A 14,550-nucleotide genomic window follows, 5' to 3' on the forward strand; every position below is an offset into this window, starting at 1 on the left:
AGTGAATTGCCCAGGGTCACACAGATAATAAGAATCTGAGGCCAAATTTGAACTGAGAAAAGAATCATTTTCTTGACATCCTTTTTACTGGACCACCAGGCTACCCTCATCCTTTTTTTCAATTTTTTTTTCATTTTCTTCAAGTAAAACTCTCCTCCTATCAAGCACACCTGGGAGAAAGACATCAAAGTCCTAAAATGCTTGCTTCTTAGACCCTGGTGGTGAAAGGAGCTTATTTTAAAAAGGTTTTGCAGATTTTTTCCATTTTTCTTCTACTCATTGTTCTCTTGATGTCACTATTCACCTGGACTCAGGGAAGCCCAGATACAACTTTTATGTCACACCTATCCTTTCTATTTATCAATTTACCTCATCTGTAAAAAGAATTGGACTAGATCTCTTAATCTCCTTTGTGACATAGGCCTCTTAGGTAGAAAGGCTGATGAAGCCTATGGACTCCTCAGTATTGTGTTTTTAAATGCATGAAATAAAATGCATAGATTTATAAAGGAAGCCAATTCAATTGAAAAGTAATTGTGGGAAAAAAAACAAGTTAAAGAAAGAAATAATTGTGTTCATATACATTTTGCATATATGTGTGTGTGTGTATATATACATATATATATATATATATATTCATAGACAGATTGATCTGAGAAGTTCATAGACATGACTCTAGATCAAAGAGCTTCTCTCTATAGCTGGGATCCTGATTTTTGACATGGGTTCAAGGTGGTAGATCAGGAGACTGGCACTAAATCTTGACAGGCCAATAAATCCCGATAATGAGGCATTCTAAAGAACAGAGGAGTCTGGTTTTCATTCTAAAGGCAAAAGGGATAAATGAAAAGTTCTTAACCCAGGGAGGGATGTAGTCAGACCCTGGCTTTTGGAATAACAGTTTTGGGGGCTGGATGGAGCGTAACAAGGATTTTTCAAATTGGTTAGCATCTTGGATTTCTTAGTTCAGATGAATAAGTAATAGATAAGACATTCTCTCGCACACACCAGTGATTTAATTGATATTTTCTTCAACTTGTATATGATTTTCTTTTAATTTCTGAGTTTTAATCCTCCTTTGTATGTGATCCTTGGCAAGTGACTAAACTTCAATGTGCCTCAGTTTCCTCACTGTTTATTCTTGACATCTTCTAAGATCCTCTACACCTTTAAAATCTGATAGGTTTTTTAATACATATAGAAGCTAAAGTTAATACATGCCTATTGATATTGATTGGCATATGGACAGATTCTCATATGAGAGATTTTTTTATCCAAAGAAAATATGTCTCACTGGATTGGTTGTGATAGGATTGTTAAAAGAAAAAACCCTTCAGGAGCCCCAATACCTTTGACAATAGATTGGGTGGTAGATCTGGGCCACACCATGTTTTTTAAATGTCTTCATTTTTCTTCTGTGCTCAAGGCAGTTTTATTTCCACACTGCCCCCGCCATGCTGGACAAATTCAGACTAAACAAGACTGTCCATCATTGTCTCCTCATGGATTTTTCCATGCTCCAGAAGTAACTATTGAAGAAGTCTTTAGGGATAGTCAATAGGCCCTGGGCCACCTCACCTCAGCTTTTGAAGCCTCTGAGCTGTCATCTTTCAATCAACCTTCCCAGATTAAGTTTTGGCCCTCATCCCTGAGGTCAGTCGTCAAACAAGATTCTCCATTTTGCCATCCAAATTCTCAACTCATGCTTCGGCACTGGGGCCTTTGCCAGTCCACCATATCCCACTTCTAAGATAGGAATGTACATTCCCATGAGGAGTTACTCCAAGAGTGTTGACGATCGCCTCTTGATTCCCTCAATTATTCCTCGTAAGAAACATTTATGAGGTAACTGTTGGCATCTGGAAAACTTCTTTTCCAAGCCAGCAACTTGTAGAAGGGAAACATCATGAACCCTAAAAAAGACAGGAAAACAAACCCCAGGGAAATGAAAGTTTATGTTCCTTTCTTTCATAAAGAACAAGCTATTAGGTTACGCAGGACAATGAAATGGAAAATATGAAGATGGGGGGGGCCAAGTAGGGAATCTGCTTTTAACTTGAGATGGGATTTCAAACAACTGCCTTCTCCTCTTCTAGCCTCACTTTGTGCCTCTATGTTTCATATAGCTGACCTAGACTGGCCCACTTAACAATTCCTCCATCATGGTGTTCCATCCCCCATCTCTACTTCTTTGTCTGTCTACTTTGGCTGTGCCTTCACTTCTTCCTTTTAATGCTCTTGATTCCTTCAAAACTCAGCTCAGAACCTTTTGTGGCCTACCTAGATGCTGATGTCTTTCTTCCCTTTTCACATACCTTTATAGACCCCTTTTATGTTTTGTCCATCTCTTCATATTTACAAAGTTTCTTTCCAGTAGAATATAAACTCTGTGAGGGCAATGACTGTTTTGTTGGTTTGATTTTATTTTATATACTTCACAGAGTGCCTGCCACTTACTAGATGTTTTATAATTGCTGGCAGCTTGAGTAGAGGTTCTCAAGGCCCTCCCATCTCTCACATTCCATGTTCTAAAATTTTCTCTACCCCTCCCCAGTTCTATCATCCCCTGTTCTAAGACCCTCCCACCTCTGACATACCCTGTTCTAAGTTTCCTCCCAGTTGAAATTCTAGGGAACAAATGAGAACAATCAGAATGAATATTCTCTAGTTATTCTCCCTATAGTCAGTCTCAAGACCATTTCACACTGGGAATCTGAGGCATCTGTGGGATATGTGTGTGTGTTTGTGCCTGGATGTGTGTGTGTGAGTATTTGTGATTGCATCTGTATTTGAGTGTTTCTGTGTGGTTGTATGGGTGTTTCAGTGTTTGTGTTTGAATGTGAGTCCATACACAATGCACACCAGCTCCCCCCTGGCCAGTAGTTCTGACTCAAGCTAAAGGGCCTAGCTTCTCCACTCAAAGCCCTCGGCCAATGGTTTGCCTGAACTCAGTCTCCCTGAGGCTCCTGCCATTCTCATGACCTCCTTCCCTCATCTGGCTGGATTAGGACTTCCTTGGAAGAAGTCTAGTTTCCATCCTAGGAATCATATTTAGATCATTTAATAAGTACCTTGCTGTCTTTGGACCCCAGCCTATTTTTTTTAAGACTCTGGGCCAATAACCTTCTTTATATGGACCTGGGTGCATCATTGATGCTATTGAGGCATGGCTGTTCCCCTACCACAAGCTTGAGAAGTTTGCAGCTGAGTAGATCTCTGTTCTGGGTGATCAAAGGCCAGGAGTCCCTGCTCTGGCTCCATCCAAAGACAATGTAAACTCCTGGAAGGCAATGACTACTTTCATTTTAGTCATCACCAAAACCTGACCCTCAGTGTTGTTGCTGTTCTGTCATCTCAGTGGTGTTTGACTCTATGTAGGGTTTTTTTGGCAAATATCCTGGAGTGGTTTGCCATTTTCTACTCCAGGTCATTTTACCAATAAGGAAATTGAGGCAGATAGAAGTGATATGATATACCCAGGGTCACAAAGCCAGTGTCTGAGGACAGAATTCAACTCAGTTCTTCCTGATCTCAGGTCTAGTGATCTAGACACCACATCATCTAGTTGTATCCCTCCCCCCAACCAGGTACTCAATAGGGAGGTAATAAATCCTTGCTCATGAACTGAATGGCATCTAGATGGCACAGTAGGTAGAGCACTGGCCTTGAAGTCAGGAGATGAGAGTTCAAATCCAGCCTCAGACACTTGATACTCACTAGCTGTGTGAACTTGGGCAAGTCACTTAACCCTGATTGACTTGCATCCAGGCCCATTTCCAGTCATCCAGATTCCTATCTGGCCATTGGACCTAGATAGAACTAGGAGAGAGTGAGGTTGGTGACCATGCACAGTCCCCTTCAATCAAATCCAATTCACGTCATGGTATCACTTCCCTGATGTCGTGGTCTTCTTCAAAAATGAAGGACAAGCCACCCCTACTACTATTATTATTTTATTTTATTTGGGGTCTTTTTTTTTCTTCTTTTTGGTTTTTGCAGGGCAGTGGGAATCGGGTGTCTTGCATGTCACATGGCTGGGTGATTATTGGGTTTACGAGGCTGGATATGGACTCGGGTGCTCGTGGCTCCAGGGCTGGTGCTTCGTCCATTGCGCCACCTGGCCATACCTACAATTATTAGTATTATTTTTTTTATTTTAATTTTTTCTCTCCCCTTTACTTTTTCGCCCAAGCAAGTCTATCTATATTCATGGGGGGGGTATTTTGTTTACCTGTAAACAAGTATATTTTATTAATGTAAAAAAAACATTTGTACAAAATGAGAATAAAAAAATAAATTTATAAAAAATGGACAAAAAAGCATTCATAATAGCAACTATATATAAATGCATGTATATATGTTCATATATATGTCCTGTACATGTATGTATATGTATATCTATACTCCATTGCTAGTATTTATACCATTCTGTGTATGAATGCCAAACTCTAGTATATATGTAGAGCATGTATCTAAATATAAATATATAGACACACTAATACATATAGATACATGTGACTATGTAGTGTTTTAAGATTTGTTATTCATTATTTCATTTGACTGTCAAAGCAGTCTTGGATTCAGGTTCTATTATTATTCCCATTTAACAGTTGAAGAATTGAGGCGGACAGGGGTTATATTAAGAAAAAGAGGGAGAGAGGAGAGACAGAGATAGAGGATTACCTTGTTTGGGGACATCTGATCTTTTTCTTCATTGGGGCACCTTTCAGCAGGAGGAGGTGGCCATGCTCAAAGGCCTCTGCTTCTGGGTCCTACAGGTGCTTCAGGACCCAGGATGCCTTTGTGCCTCCATTCTACCAAGCAAGCAGAATACAAATACAAAGGGAGCTGTTGACAGGTGTGGCAACCTCTCCATGCAGGAGGTCTTGGCTGAGGATTAGAGCATGTCAGCTGTTCAGGAATCCTGACAGAGGATGAAAAATGGATGAAAAACGTTCCTATTTCAATTGTTTGACAACTCAAAAATGAGGATAAAAACTAGCATCTGGAGATCTGGCTTCTAGGTTTCTGTGATCTCAGTATCCACAACTCTTTTTCAAGCTTTGATCCTCCCTGCTTCTTTCCCTTCTCCCTCTTCCTTCCCATCTTCCTTCCTCTCCTGCTTCCTTTCCTCCTCTACCCTCACTTTTTTTATCTCCCTCCCTTCCTTCTTTCTTTTTCCTTTTCTTGTGCTTTCCTTTCTTTTATCCCTCTCTCACTCCTCCTTCCATCCTTCCCTGACTTTCTTTCTTCCTTCCATACCTTCCTGGCTCTTGTTCTCTTTCTTTCTCCCTTCTCATCCTTTCTCCTTCCTTCCTTTCTTTCCTCTTGTCTTCTTTCCTGATTTTTGCCCTCCTTATAGACTTCCTTCCATTAGTCTTTCTCTCCTCCCTCTAAACTCACAATATTTACCATCTCTGCCTTAATTGAAGTCATTGATTTCAGAAATGTTGAAAAACCCAGGGGAAAGAACAAATCTTGGGAATGGAAGGGGGCACATCTCAGTAGACCTCCTTCCAGATTGACATTAAATCATTAATAACTCTTTTTTAAGTTTATTCATTCAGCCTGTTGTGAATCTGCCAACCGCACCAAGATGTCACTCATTCGATCTTAAGAATAGCACGAGACGTTACCAAATGCTCACCAAAGTTAAGTAAATAACATCTATAGTGTGAAAGTCAGTGTGACATAGTTGAAAGAGAGCTGATCCCGAAGCCAGAAGACCTAGGTCCTGCTTCTGACATAGTGACTGTACTCTTAATGACTCTCCATTGCAGAGAATGGGATGGCCTGCTTTAGTAGAATTTCCTTACCTAGGCAATGAAATCAGAATCCCTAGCCCTATGGTGACAGAATCTAGTCCACAAAGAAAATGAATTCAGTCTCCTTGTGGTGAAACTGGGAACAGCTCCCTTTATAATTACCACTTTCTCTTCTAGTTTGTCACTAACTACTAAATAATGTAACAATTTTTTTTATTAAAGGAAGCATCCAGGTTTTTCCAGGAACTGAACTCAAAGTCACTGACCTATAGACTCCCTTCACTCCCTCTCTTTCTTTAATGGGGCAATTGCCCTCTTTTTTATTCTCCATTGTCTCAGGATCACATACAGTGACTTCATCCATCTTATCTGCTCTTGCTCATCTGACTCTGATGGAAAAACTTTAAGGTCAATCCAATCTCTCTTGAGATTCTCCCTAAAGTCCATCCAGGTCTTAATAATCTTGCCAATAAGTATTCAGTCTTCAAAGAAAAGTTAGATAGAATGACGGACAGAATGATCGACTCCAAGTCCTGAAGACTTGAGTTGGGAATTCTGTCTCAGTCAACTCATGAACTGTATCATCTTTTATCCTCTCTGTCTCAGTTTTCCCATTTGCAAAAGGAGGATGATAATACCTATAGGAACTCAAAAATGAGATCTATATACCATGGGGAAGTCAAATTTTGCATTATATTCAGGTATATGGTTTTTCTCTCCAGTAAAGTATAAACTTCTTGAAATATATGGTAAATTCCAACATGGTATTTGGCAATAGTAGGCATTTCATCAGTGCTTTTCAATTGAATAAAATTGTATGATACCTATTTGCAGTTATTTTAAGCCTGTAGTTCAGAAAAGGAACATTGATGAATCTCCTTGGCCAATGAAAGCAAAACTGAGAATGAGAGTCGGGAGGAACCGAGAGACCTATTAGGCTCGATGTGAAAAAAAACAAGCCATTCGGGGTGTCTAAAAGTTGTGTGATCTGTCTCCAGAGTTCCTATCCATGGAGGTCTCCCAAAAGAGACTGGATGGCTGTGCAACAACCATGTTGGAGAGGATATATTTATTCAGATATGGAGGGATCTCTTCCAACTCTGACTTTCTCTGATTCTGAATTCTTGTGTAATAAGACAAGTTGGACTTTTAGGGTTTTTTATTATATAAATATTTTATTTGTTTCTTATTTATATATATACAATATTAGCTTCTACCTATCATTTGTAGTACGGTTTTGAATTTTATACTTTTCCCCCACCCTCCCTTCCCTCCTTCCTCCCCGCCCTCACAGATTTTAGTTTTTTCCTAATCAATTGTGTCTCTTCTGGGAAACCAATGGCTATGAATATTATCACAACCTTCCTCACAGGACTGTTGTGATCAATGAATGTAGGGCCTTGAAAAAGTACTAGATTTGGAGCCAATCAATCCACAATTATTCATTAGGTGTCTACTGTGTGCTGTCCAGTGTAGATACAATGCAAAGACTGAAATACTCACTGCTCCCAAAAGTTAGTGGACTGGGCTTGAAAAGTGGCTGTGTGATCTTGGAGAATTCATTTTATTTCTCAGGTCCTACCTTTTTTCTGACTCAAGAATCTCCAAGGTCACATCCAGCTTAATACCTTCCATCTCAAGTTCACCATTTACTCTCATTGGGTTGGAAGTGGATAAATGAGTGGTATTCTGACTTATGTATAATTAAAAAATAAGTTTTCTACCATTTATTACCTCTGAGAATGATAGACACAGAGAGGAATAAGAAATAGAATGAAATAAGGAAATAGACAAAAGAGTCAGAGTCCAAAAGAGATGAGTGAAGAGAGTAAGAAAGGGGAAGAGAAAGCCAAGAAATGGGGACACGGTGCCAGTCTGGGACAGGTTCTTGGCCAATCTCTCATTTGAGGGAGGAGAGAAAGACAAGGAGAAGAGAGAATGGAGGCATAAGAATGAGGCATCTTCTTTATGGAGAGAAGAACCATCCATACACATTCAGGCATAGGATGGGGATGCTTTGGTCCCCCAGAGATGCTTGTCATTGGTAGTCAGATTGACCATGTCATTGTTTCTCCCTGAGTTTCCAGAAATGAATCATTCATATCCACATGGCTGCTTTGGACCTGAGGCAGATTGGATTGTAAGCATCTCCCAGGAATGAGGCAGCTTTTCCATTGCAATCAACGATTATTAAGAGAGGATGTGAATCATTAGAGCTTGCATCCTAGCTCATGCACCAGCAATCTGCACAATCTCTCCTGCCCACTCCTAACCAAATCTCTAGCGTCGGCAATGTACAAAGTGGTCGTGAGCAAACGTGTGCCAATGCCCCTGGGGCCCACATCCAACCCTATAAAACATCTCAGCAGATACACATTCTAAAGAAGAGGCTGATGATGCTTCCCTCATGGGAGACCTTGTCAGAAGTCCACCCATGAAAATCATTATCAGAGTCATCCTGATCATTTGAGAGTCAGTGGGAAATTGAGGCAGGGGCAGTCTTGGAATCAGGAAGAATTGGGTTCAAATTCAATCTCAGGCCCTCGTTTTAGGTGGAAATTGAGGTTTGAAAGAGTGAGAAGACATCCCCAAGATTAAGAAAATAATAAATGACAGAATGAAGATTTGAACTCAGGTCTCCATGTCCAAGTACCATAGGATGCATCATAGAGCCTCCACAGATGTACATCAGTGAAGGGAGGGGGGGCTCCCACAAGGGTCATTCCTCATACAGATGAAAAACACAGATTCACAGAATCATAAGGCATTTGATTTAAAGTCAGTAGGAATTTAGATGATTAAAGTTCATTTTTCAGATAGGGAAACTGAAGTCCTGTAAGGTTAAATATCTCACAGAATAAGGAACCAGACCAACTTAGGAGCTCAAACCTTGTCACTCTGAGTTCAGTGCTCAGATTACTGCAACACAGACCTAAGAATTATAATAGCTCACATTCAAAAGTATTTTGCCATTACACTGTGCTTCAGATACAGTAATGGGCTGATCAAACTGTAAGAAAGGACTACAGGTATTATTATCCTCACCACTTTATAAATGGGAACACTGAGACGCAGAGAAGCTGAGCAATCTGCCAGAGGTCACATTGCTAGAAACTGACCTAAAGCCCATACTTCCTATAATCAACTCTCTCTGCAGAAGAGAGGCCCTATAGCTTATATAGAGGATAAGGCTCCACAGTTGAAGATTTCAGATTCAGTTAGATATTTAACTGTCTGTGTGACCCTGGACAAGTCACTTCACCTCTGATTGCCTCACCTTCCTCATTTGTAAATGGGGCTAATCATGGCGTCTACTTACCAGGGTTGTTTCTAACATCAAAATCACCTCACACTTCATAGGTATTATATCAATATTAGCTTGTTATTAACATTATCCTTATAGAAACGACCTAACTAAAATCACATAGCTCAAAGCTACAGACACCAGTTCCCTCCAGATAAGAGATATAGTCAAACTTGAATTATAGAGATAACAATGGGACAGATCCATGGAGAAGGAAGAGAATTATGGTATGTAAGGTGAGGTGAAGGGAGCAACAGAGCTGGAAAGTACAGACAAGATTGGTTATTTGAGTACTTTTAAGGTAAATGTCCCATTATACATGTCCCCTTAGCTATGGAGACATCCAAAGTATGAGCCATAGACCTTGGTTCTAGTACCAGAGCTGTCACTTTGAAGACAAATCTTTCCCTTCCCTCCCTTAAGATTGATTTGGCAAGTCACCCTCCCATCCCTTGGTCTCCATTTTCTCCTTTCCAGAGCAAGAAAGTCAGAATAGATTCCCTTCCATCTCTAGAATTTTCTGATTCTGGCTGCCAGGGTTATCAGGGCATGGACTCTAAGAAACAGATGGAGCTAAATAAAATGGCCACATAGGGCTTACATTTACATATAAGCCATGATCCAATCTATTTTCTCTGGAATCTACCTTAACAGGAGGAGGGGAGGAGTATTTCTAGGCCTTTGCTATGAACTATTTATGTATTTAGCCCAAAAGAAGAAAGTCAAGGATCATGGATTTGGAGTCAAAAAGGAACCCAAGATCCATGTCTCAGACTTTTCTTGATGAGGAAACTGGGGTTCACAGAAGCTGAATAATTTGCTTAGTATATTCAGTGACAGAGGCAGGATCTGAAACCACATCTCACCTACTATTGTTAACATTACATAAGACCAGACATTTAATTGGCATAGATGTGCATGAATGAATGGATGAAGTCTTTACTAAGTGCTTTATATTTGCTGATTCCTGTGCTTGCAGCACCTGGGACAGATGGCAGCCCCCAGTTCTATCCCTTAACATAACATGGTTGTAGTACTCTAAATATTTGGTATTCAGTGTCCAAGAATTTAAGGATAGACTTCTCCCAGTCTTAACTAGGTTGGTCATAAGTTCATGGTTTTTGAGTTAGGGGAAGGGAGGGGAGACTTGGAAGCCATTCTACTCCCTTATGTTACAGCTGAGGAAATTCGGATATGGAGAAGTCATTCAACTGTCAAGTATCTAGCTTAGGATTTGAACCTGGGTCACCCTGACTCCAAATATGGTACTCTGCTATGCCATGATCCCCAGATGACAGACCTCCATCATTGGGCCTGACCACTTGACAATTTTCCAGCACAGAAAGATTTCACAGAGGCAGGATCTATTGGCAGAGCCTCTAAGCTCCCATGCTCATGCCCATGAGGCACATGAAAGAAGATATTAAATAACTCCTAAGGCCAACTGAGCTCAAAATTCAATTATGTTTTTTTTCATTGTCTTATCTATCCCTTCTTTTAACTAATGAAAGAATTAAGGACCCCAAAGGGAAAGTAATGATACATGAAAAAAAAATGCAGCACTGGGACCTTTAGGTGCTTGAGAAAGATATGTCTATTGTCCTTTTCTCTTTTCTGGGTGAATCAGTTTTTGAAAGACTGATAAGATGGAAAGCATTCAAAGAAAACAATCCAAATGATGAGGTACATACATACATACATACATACATAGAGAAATAGAGATGAAGAGATAATCAAATAATGAAACGGACAGAAGAGAGAGATAAATATAAAGAGATAGTTGGATAGATATAGAGAGATAGGTGGGTAGGTTTATTTAGAGCTTACTATAGGCTAAACAAAGTAAATAGAACATTATAATAGAAGTAAATAAGACCATCTATTATTTCAAGGAATTAATATTCTAATGGGAAGAAGACAATACATATGGAGGATTGGAAAGGAGAGAAGACTCCTCCAAAGGATAAAGAGGTTTGGCTAAGAGAAGTCTGGAGAATGAGTGAATTGAACACTTCCTGGACTGCATATCTGGGGTAGGGAGTCACCAATTGGGGTCTTCATGGAAGAAGCAAAGAGGTGGTTGAAGAAGAAGGAGAGAAGGAGAAGTCTGGAGAGAAAGAGGAGTTGGGAGTCAAATCTTTGTCTCCTCAGGGAACCTGGCTTCAGTCCCAGTCCAGACACTGGGGGACACTGGTCGAGGTCCATCCCTTCTCTGATTCTCAGCATCCTCAACTTCTCCAAGGATCACTTTAAGGAAATCCCTGTGGGAAGTAAAACATCAGACCCATGTCACTTTCTTTGCTCTGCTCTCTGAACCCAGAAGCTGGGAGTGCAATGGATGCTCCATAATAGTCCGTTCAATGAATGGTCCATTGACCTAGAGTCTACCAGGCAGGAGGTTCTGTACCAGCAGAGCCTTGCACACAGACATTGCCTCTGAGCTCTTCTTTCTTTCTTCTCCAAGGCCTTCCCATTCTTGTTACACAGTTATACTCCTCCTCCTTTATATCTCTCTAAGATAGACACCATTTCTATTTTAGGAGAATAAGAAATAGAATGAAATGCATTTCCAGGAAGGAAGGAATTATCCCAGTCCCATTTCCAATCTAAATCTCAATCCTGGATTTATGACAGTGATATGAGTATCTAGCATGTCTATACCACTTTAAGGTTTGCAGAGTACTTTATAAATGTTAGCTCATTTTGTCCTCGCAGTAACCCCAGGAAGTAGGTACCTTTATTATTTCCATTTTACAGATGAGAAAACCAAGACAAACTTAGATTAAGTGACTTGCCCAGGGCCATACAATGATTAAATATCTAAGACAGGCTTGGAACTCAGGTATCCCTGACTCCAGGTTCAGCCTTCTGTCCACTTTACTACTTGCTGCTTCTCATTTTGACCAATAAATGCCCTTGAATGACAACAAATCAATTAGCATTTATTAAGCACCTACTGTATGTTAACCACTGTGCTAAGTGCTGAGGATACAAAAAGAGGCCAAAAAGAGAAAAAGAAGAAAAAAGTGGAATGATGGGGGCATTGCCAGAGACAGGAAGGTGGAGGGTAAAGGTATCAAACTTAAGTAGAAAGAGGAGCCACTAACCCATCCTTAAAGATGCCCTTATTGACTTAGAAAACCACATATTCTTATATATTTCTTATTTATTAATATTAAAATCAGATAAAAACTAGATTTTAACCTAGTTTGGGCCCCACAGGCCTTATGTAATCACATAAAGGAGAATGAACCAGACTCAGAACTGGGAAGACTTGGCACCTGCGATCTATACTCGTGGTGTGGCCCTGGGCAAGTTATTTAACCTCTGAGTGCTCTAAGCAAGAGAAGGTACCAATCTGCAGCAATAAAGGGAGTTTCCTCATGCAGAAAGTTCCCTAGACTAACAAAATGACAAGCTGTTTTCCTAGTCTCTTACCAGTCTGAGGAATGAGCCTTGGGAGAGGATTCGGCAAATATGGCTTAGTTTCAGGCTGTGCTCTCCTGTGTCACCTTAAGCAAGTCACTCATCCTTCTCTGAGGTCTTCCAGCAATGGCTAAATGACCTTTTCCTGGAAGCTGATTTAGAAGAAAGGGGATCTGAGTTCAAACTGAATGGCTATTGAAGTTTTTCCAATTCTGAGATTCTATGATTTCCATTTATGCCTCAGTTTCCTCATCTGTAAAATGAGGGGGGAGAAGAATAGATGAGCTCTTAGGCATCTCTCAGTTCTGATGTTCTATGATCTTATGATCCTTTGCAATCTTCATCTCCAGCAGCTAGGAGATCATTGGGCATCGTGCACTATGCTTGGATTCAGGAAGCTTCATCTTCATGAGTTCAAATCTGGCCTCAGGCACTTAATAGCTATATGACCCTGGGCAAGTCATTCATCCCTGTTTGCCTCAGTTTCCTCATCTGTACAATGAACTAGAGAAGAAATGGCAAACCACTCCAAAACTTTTGCCAAGAAACCCCCAAAAAAGGGTCACAATAAGTAAGACAAATTCATATCAAGACAGCAATGACTCTACAGATATCTGGAATCTTGTTGAATTTCTAAATTCTGTAAGTTAGTCATCCTGTTGCTTTGTTAGACAATCAAAGTGATCAACTGTTGGACCTGGAGTCAGGAAGACCTGGACTCAAAATTCACATTAACATTTGGCAGTCATATGATCATCAGTAGACCACTTAATTTTGATAAGCTTCAGTTTCTTCTTCAGACTAAATGAAGAATACATCTGGTAACCCTAAAAGAGTTAGTACTTGTCAGTTTTTAGGATGATGGTTTCTTTCCTCATCTGATGCCAGGATAGTCTCATCATTGACTTCATCCTCTGGCTCTTCAGGGGGATGACAAATAGATCAATTCACCCATAAGGTATGTGATGGGTGATGGGTGGAGCACATCTTTAGCCATTGATGTGTAGCCTGGAGAAAAGAAGGCTCAAGGGGGACCTGATAGCTATCTTCAAGTATTTTAAGGGCCATCACCGGGAAGATGAATTACAGAGTCACAGACAGCATTTGAAAATTGGAAAGGAACTCAGTAGCCACTGAATCCAACCCAGATACAGAAGGAATCTATTCTATAACATGCCCAAAGAGTAGTGATCCATCCACTATGTGAAGACATCCAAGATAGGGATAATGATATCTTTTCCACGGGCCATTCCATTGGGGGACCGTTTTAGTTCTTAAAAGGTTTTTCCTTTCCTGACATTAACCCCAGATCTCTCTCTTTGCCATTTCCCTCATCAGTCCTGGTTTTTACCAGGGGCCAAGTTTAACAAATATCAGTTCTTACTCTATTTACAGATACTTGATAATAAATTTTGGATGATTCCCTCGGTTTTCTTCATCCAGGGCAATCATACCCAATTCTTTCAATCTGAACTCAAAAGTCTTTCACAATCTTGGTTGTCCTCTTCCAAACACTCTCCAACTTAGCAAGTCCCTTCTGAGACCACAGTCCAAACAATTGAACATAATACTTCCAACAAGGTCTAACAAGGCTAAAGTACAATGGGACTATCGCCTTTCTGTGCTTGGTAGCTAGTCTAGACTTCTCTTAAGTTCCATCATTACAATTCCTTTTGTGTTAACCAGTGGCATCAGACTCCCAAAAATGGATCTTGTAGTCCACTAAAATCCCCAAATATCATCTTTTTCAGAAATGCCTTCCCCATTTTGCACTCATAAAGTTGATTATTTTCTATCCAACTGTGAGTTTACATAGATTTCTAATCATTTCATCTCATCAGAATTAACTGAATACTTTAAACCTGTGAAAACTACATTTACTCATTTGGCCCCAAGAGGAAGATTGAGAACAAAAGAGGAAAAAAACTCAAAAGAAGTCAATTTAGGCTAGAAGGTAAGGAGAAAAATCCTAACTATTAGAAGCACCCCAAAAGGGAAGATGTTGCCCCAGAAATGGCAGTCTCCTCTCATTGGCAGCCTTCAAGCAATATCTGG

At 40.2% G+C, this 14,550-nt stretch overlaps 1 long non-coding RNA gene across 1 annotated transcript in view; it reads right to left on the reverse strand.

The window, feature by feature from the left end:
* Positions 1-610: 610 nt before the first annotated feature.
* LOC141510940 (uncharacterized) overlaps positions 611-14,550 on the reverse strand; it is a 54,675-nt gene continuing 40,735 nt past the window's right edge. Inside the window, exons 3-4 of the long non-coding RNA XR_012475206.1 lie at positions 4,684-4,814; positions 611-1,913 (exon numbers count right to left, since the gene is read on the reverse strand). This is a non-coding gene — a long non-coding RNA (uncharacterized LOC141510940). The remainder of the gene's footprint in view (positions 1,914-4,683; positions 4,815-14,550) is intronic.

The sequence above is a fragment of the Macrotis lagotis genome, chromosome 2 (genome assembly GCF_037893015.1).
Source record: "Macrotis lagotis isolate mMagLag1 chromosome 2, bilby.v1.9.chrom.fasta, whole genome shotgun sequence".
NCBI classification, from domain to species: domain Eukaryota; kingdom Metazoa; phylum Chordata; class Mammalia; order Peramelemorphia; family Peramelidae; genus Macrotis; species Macrotis lagotis.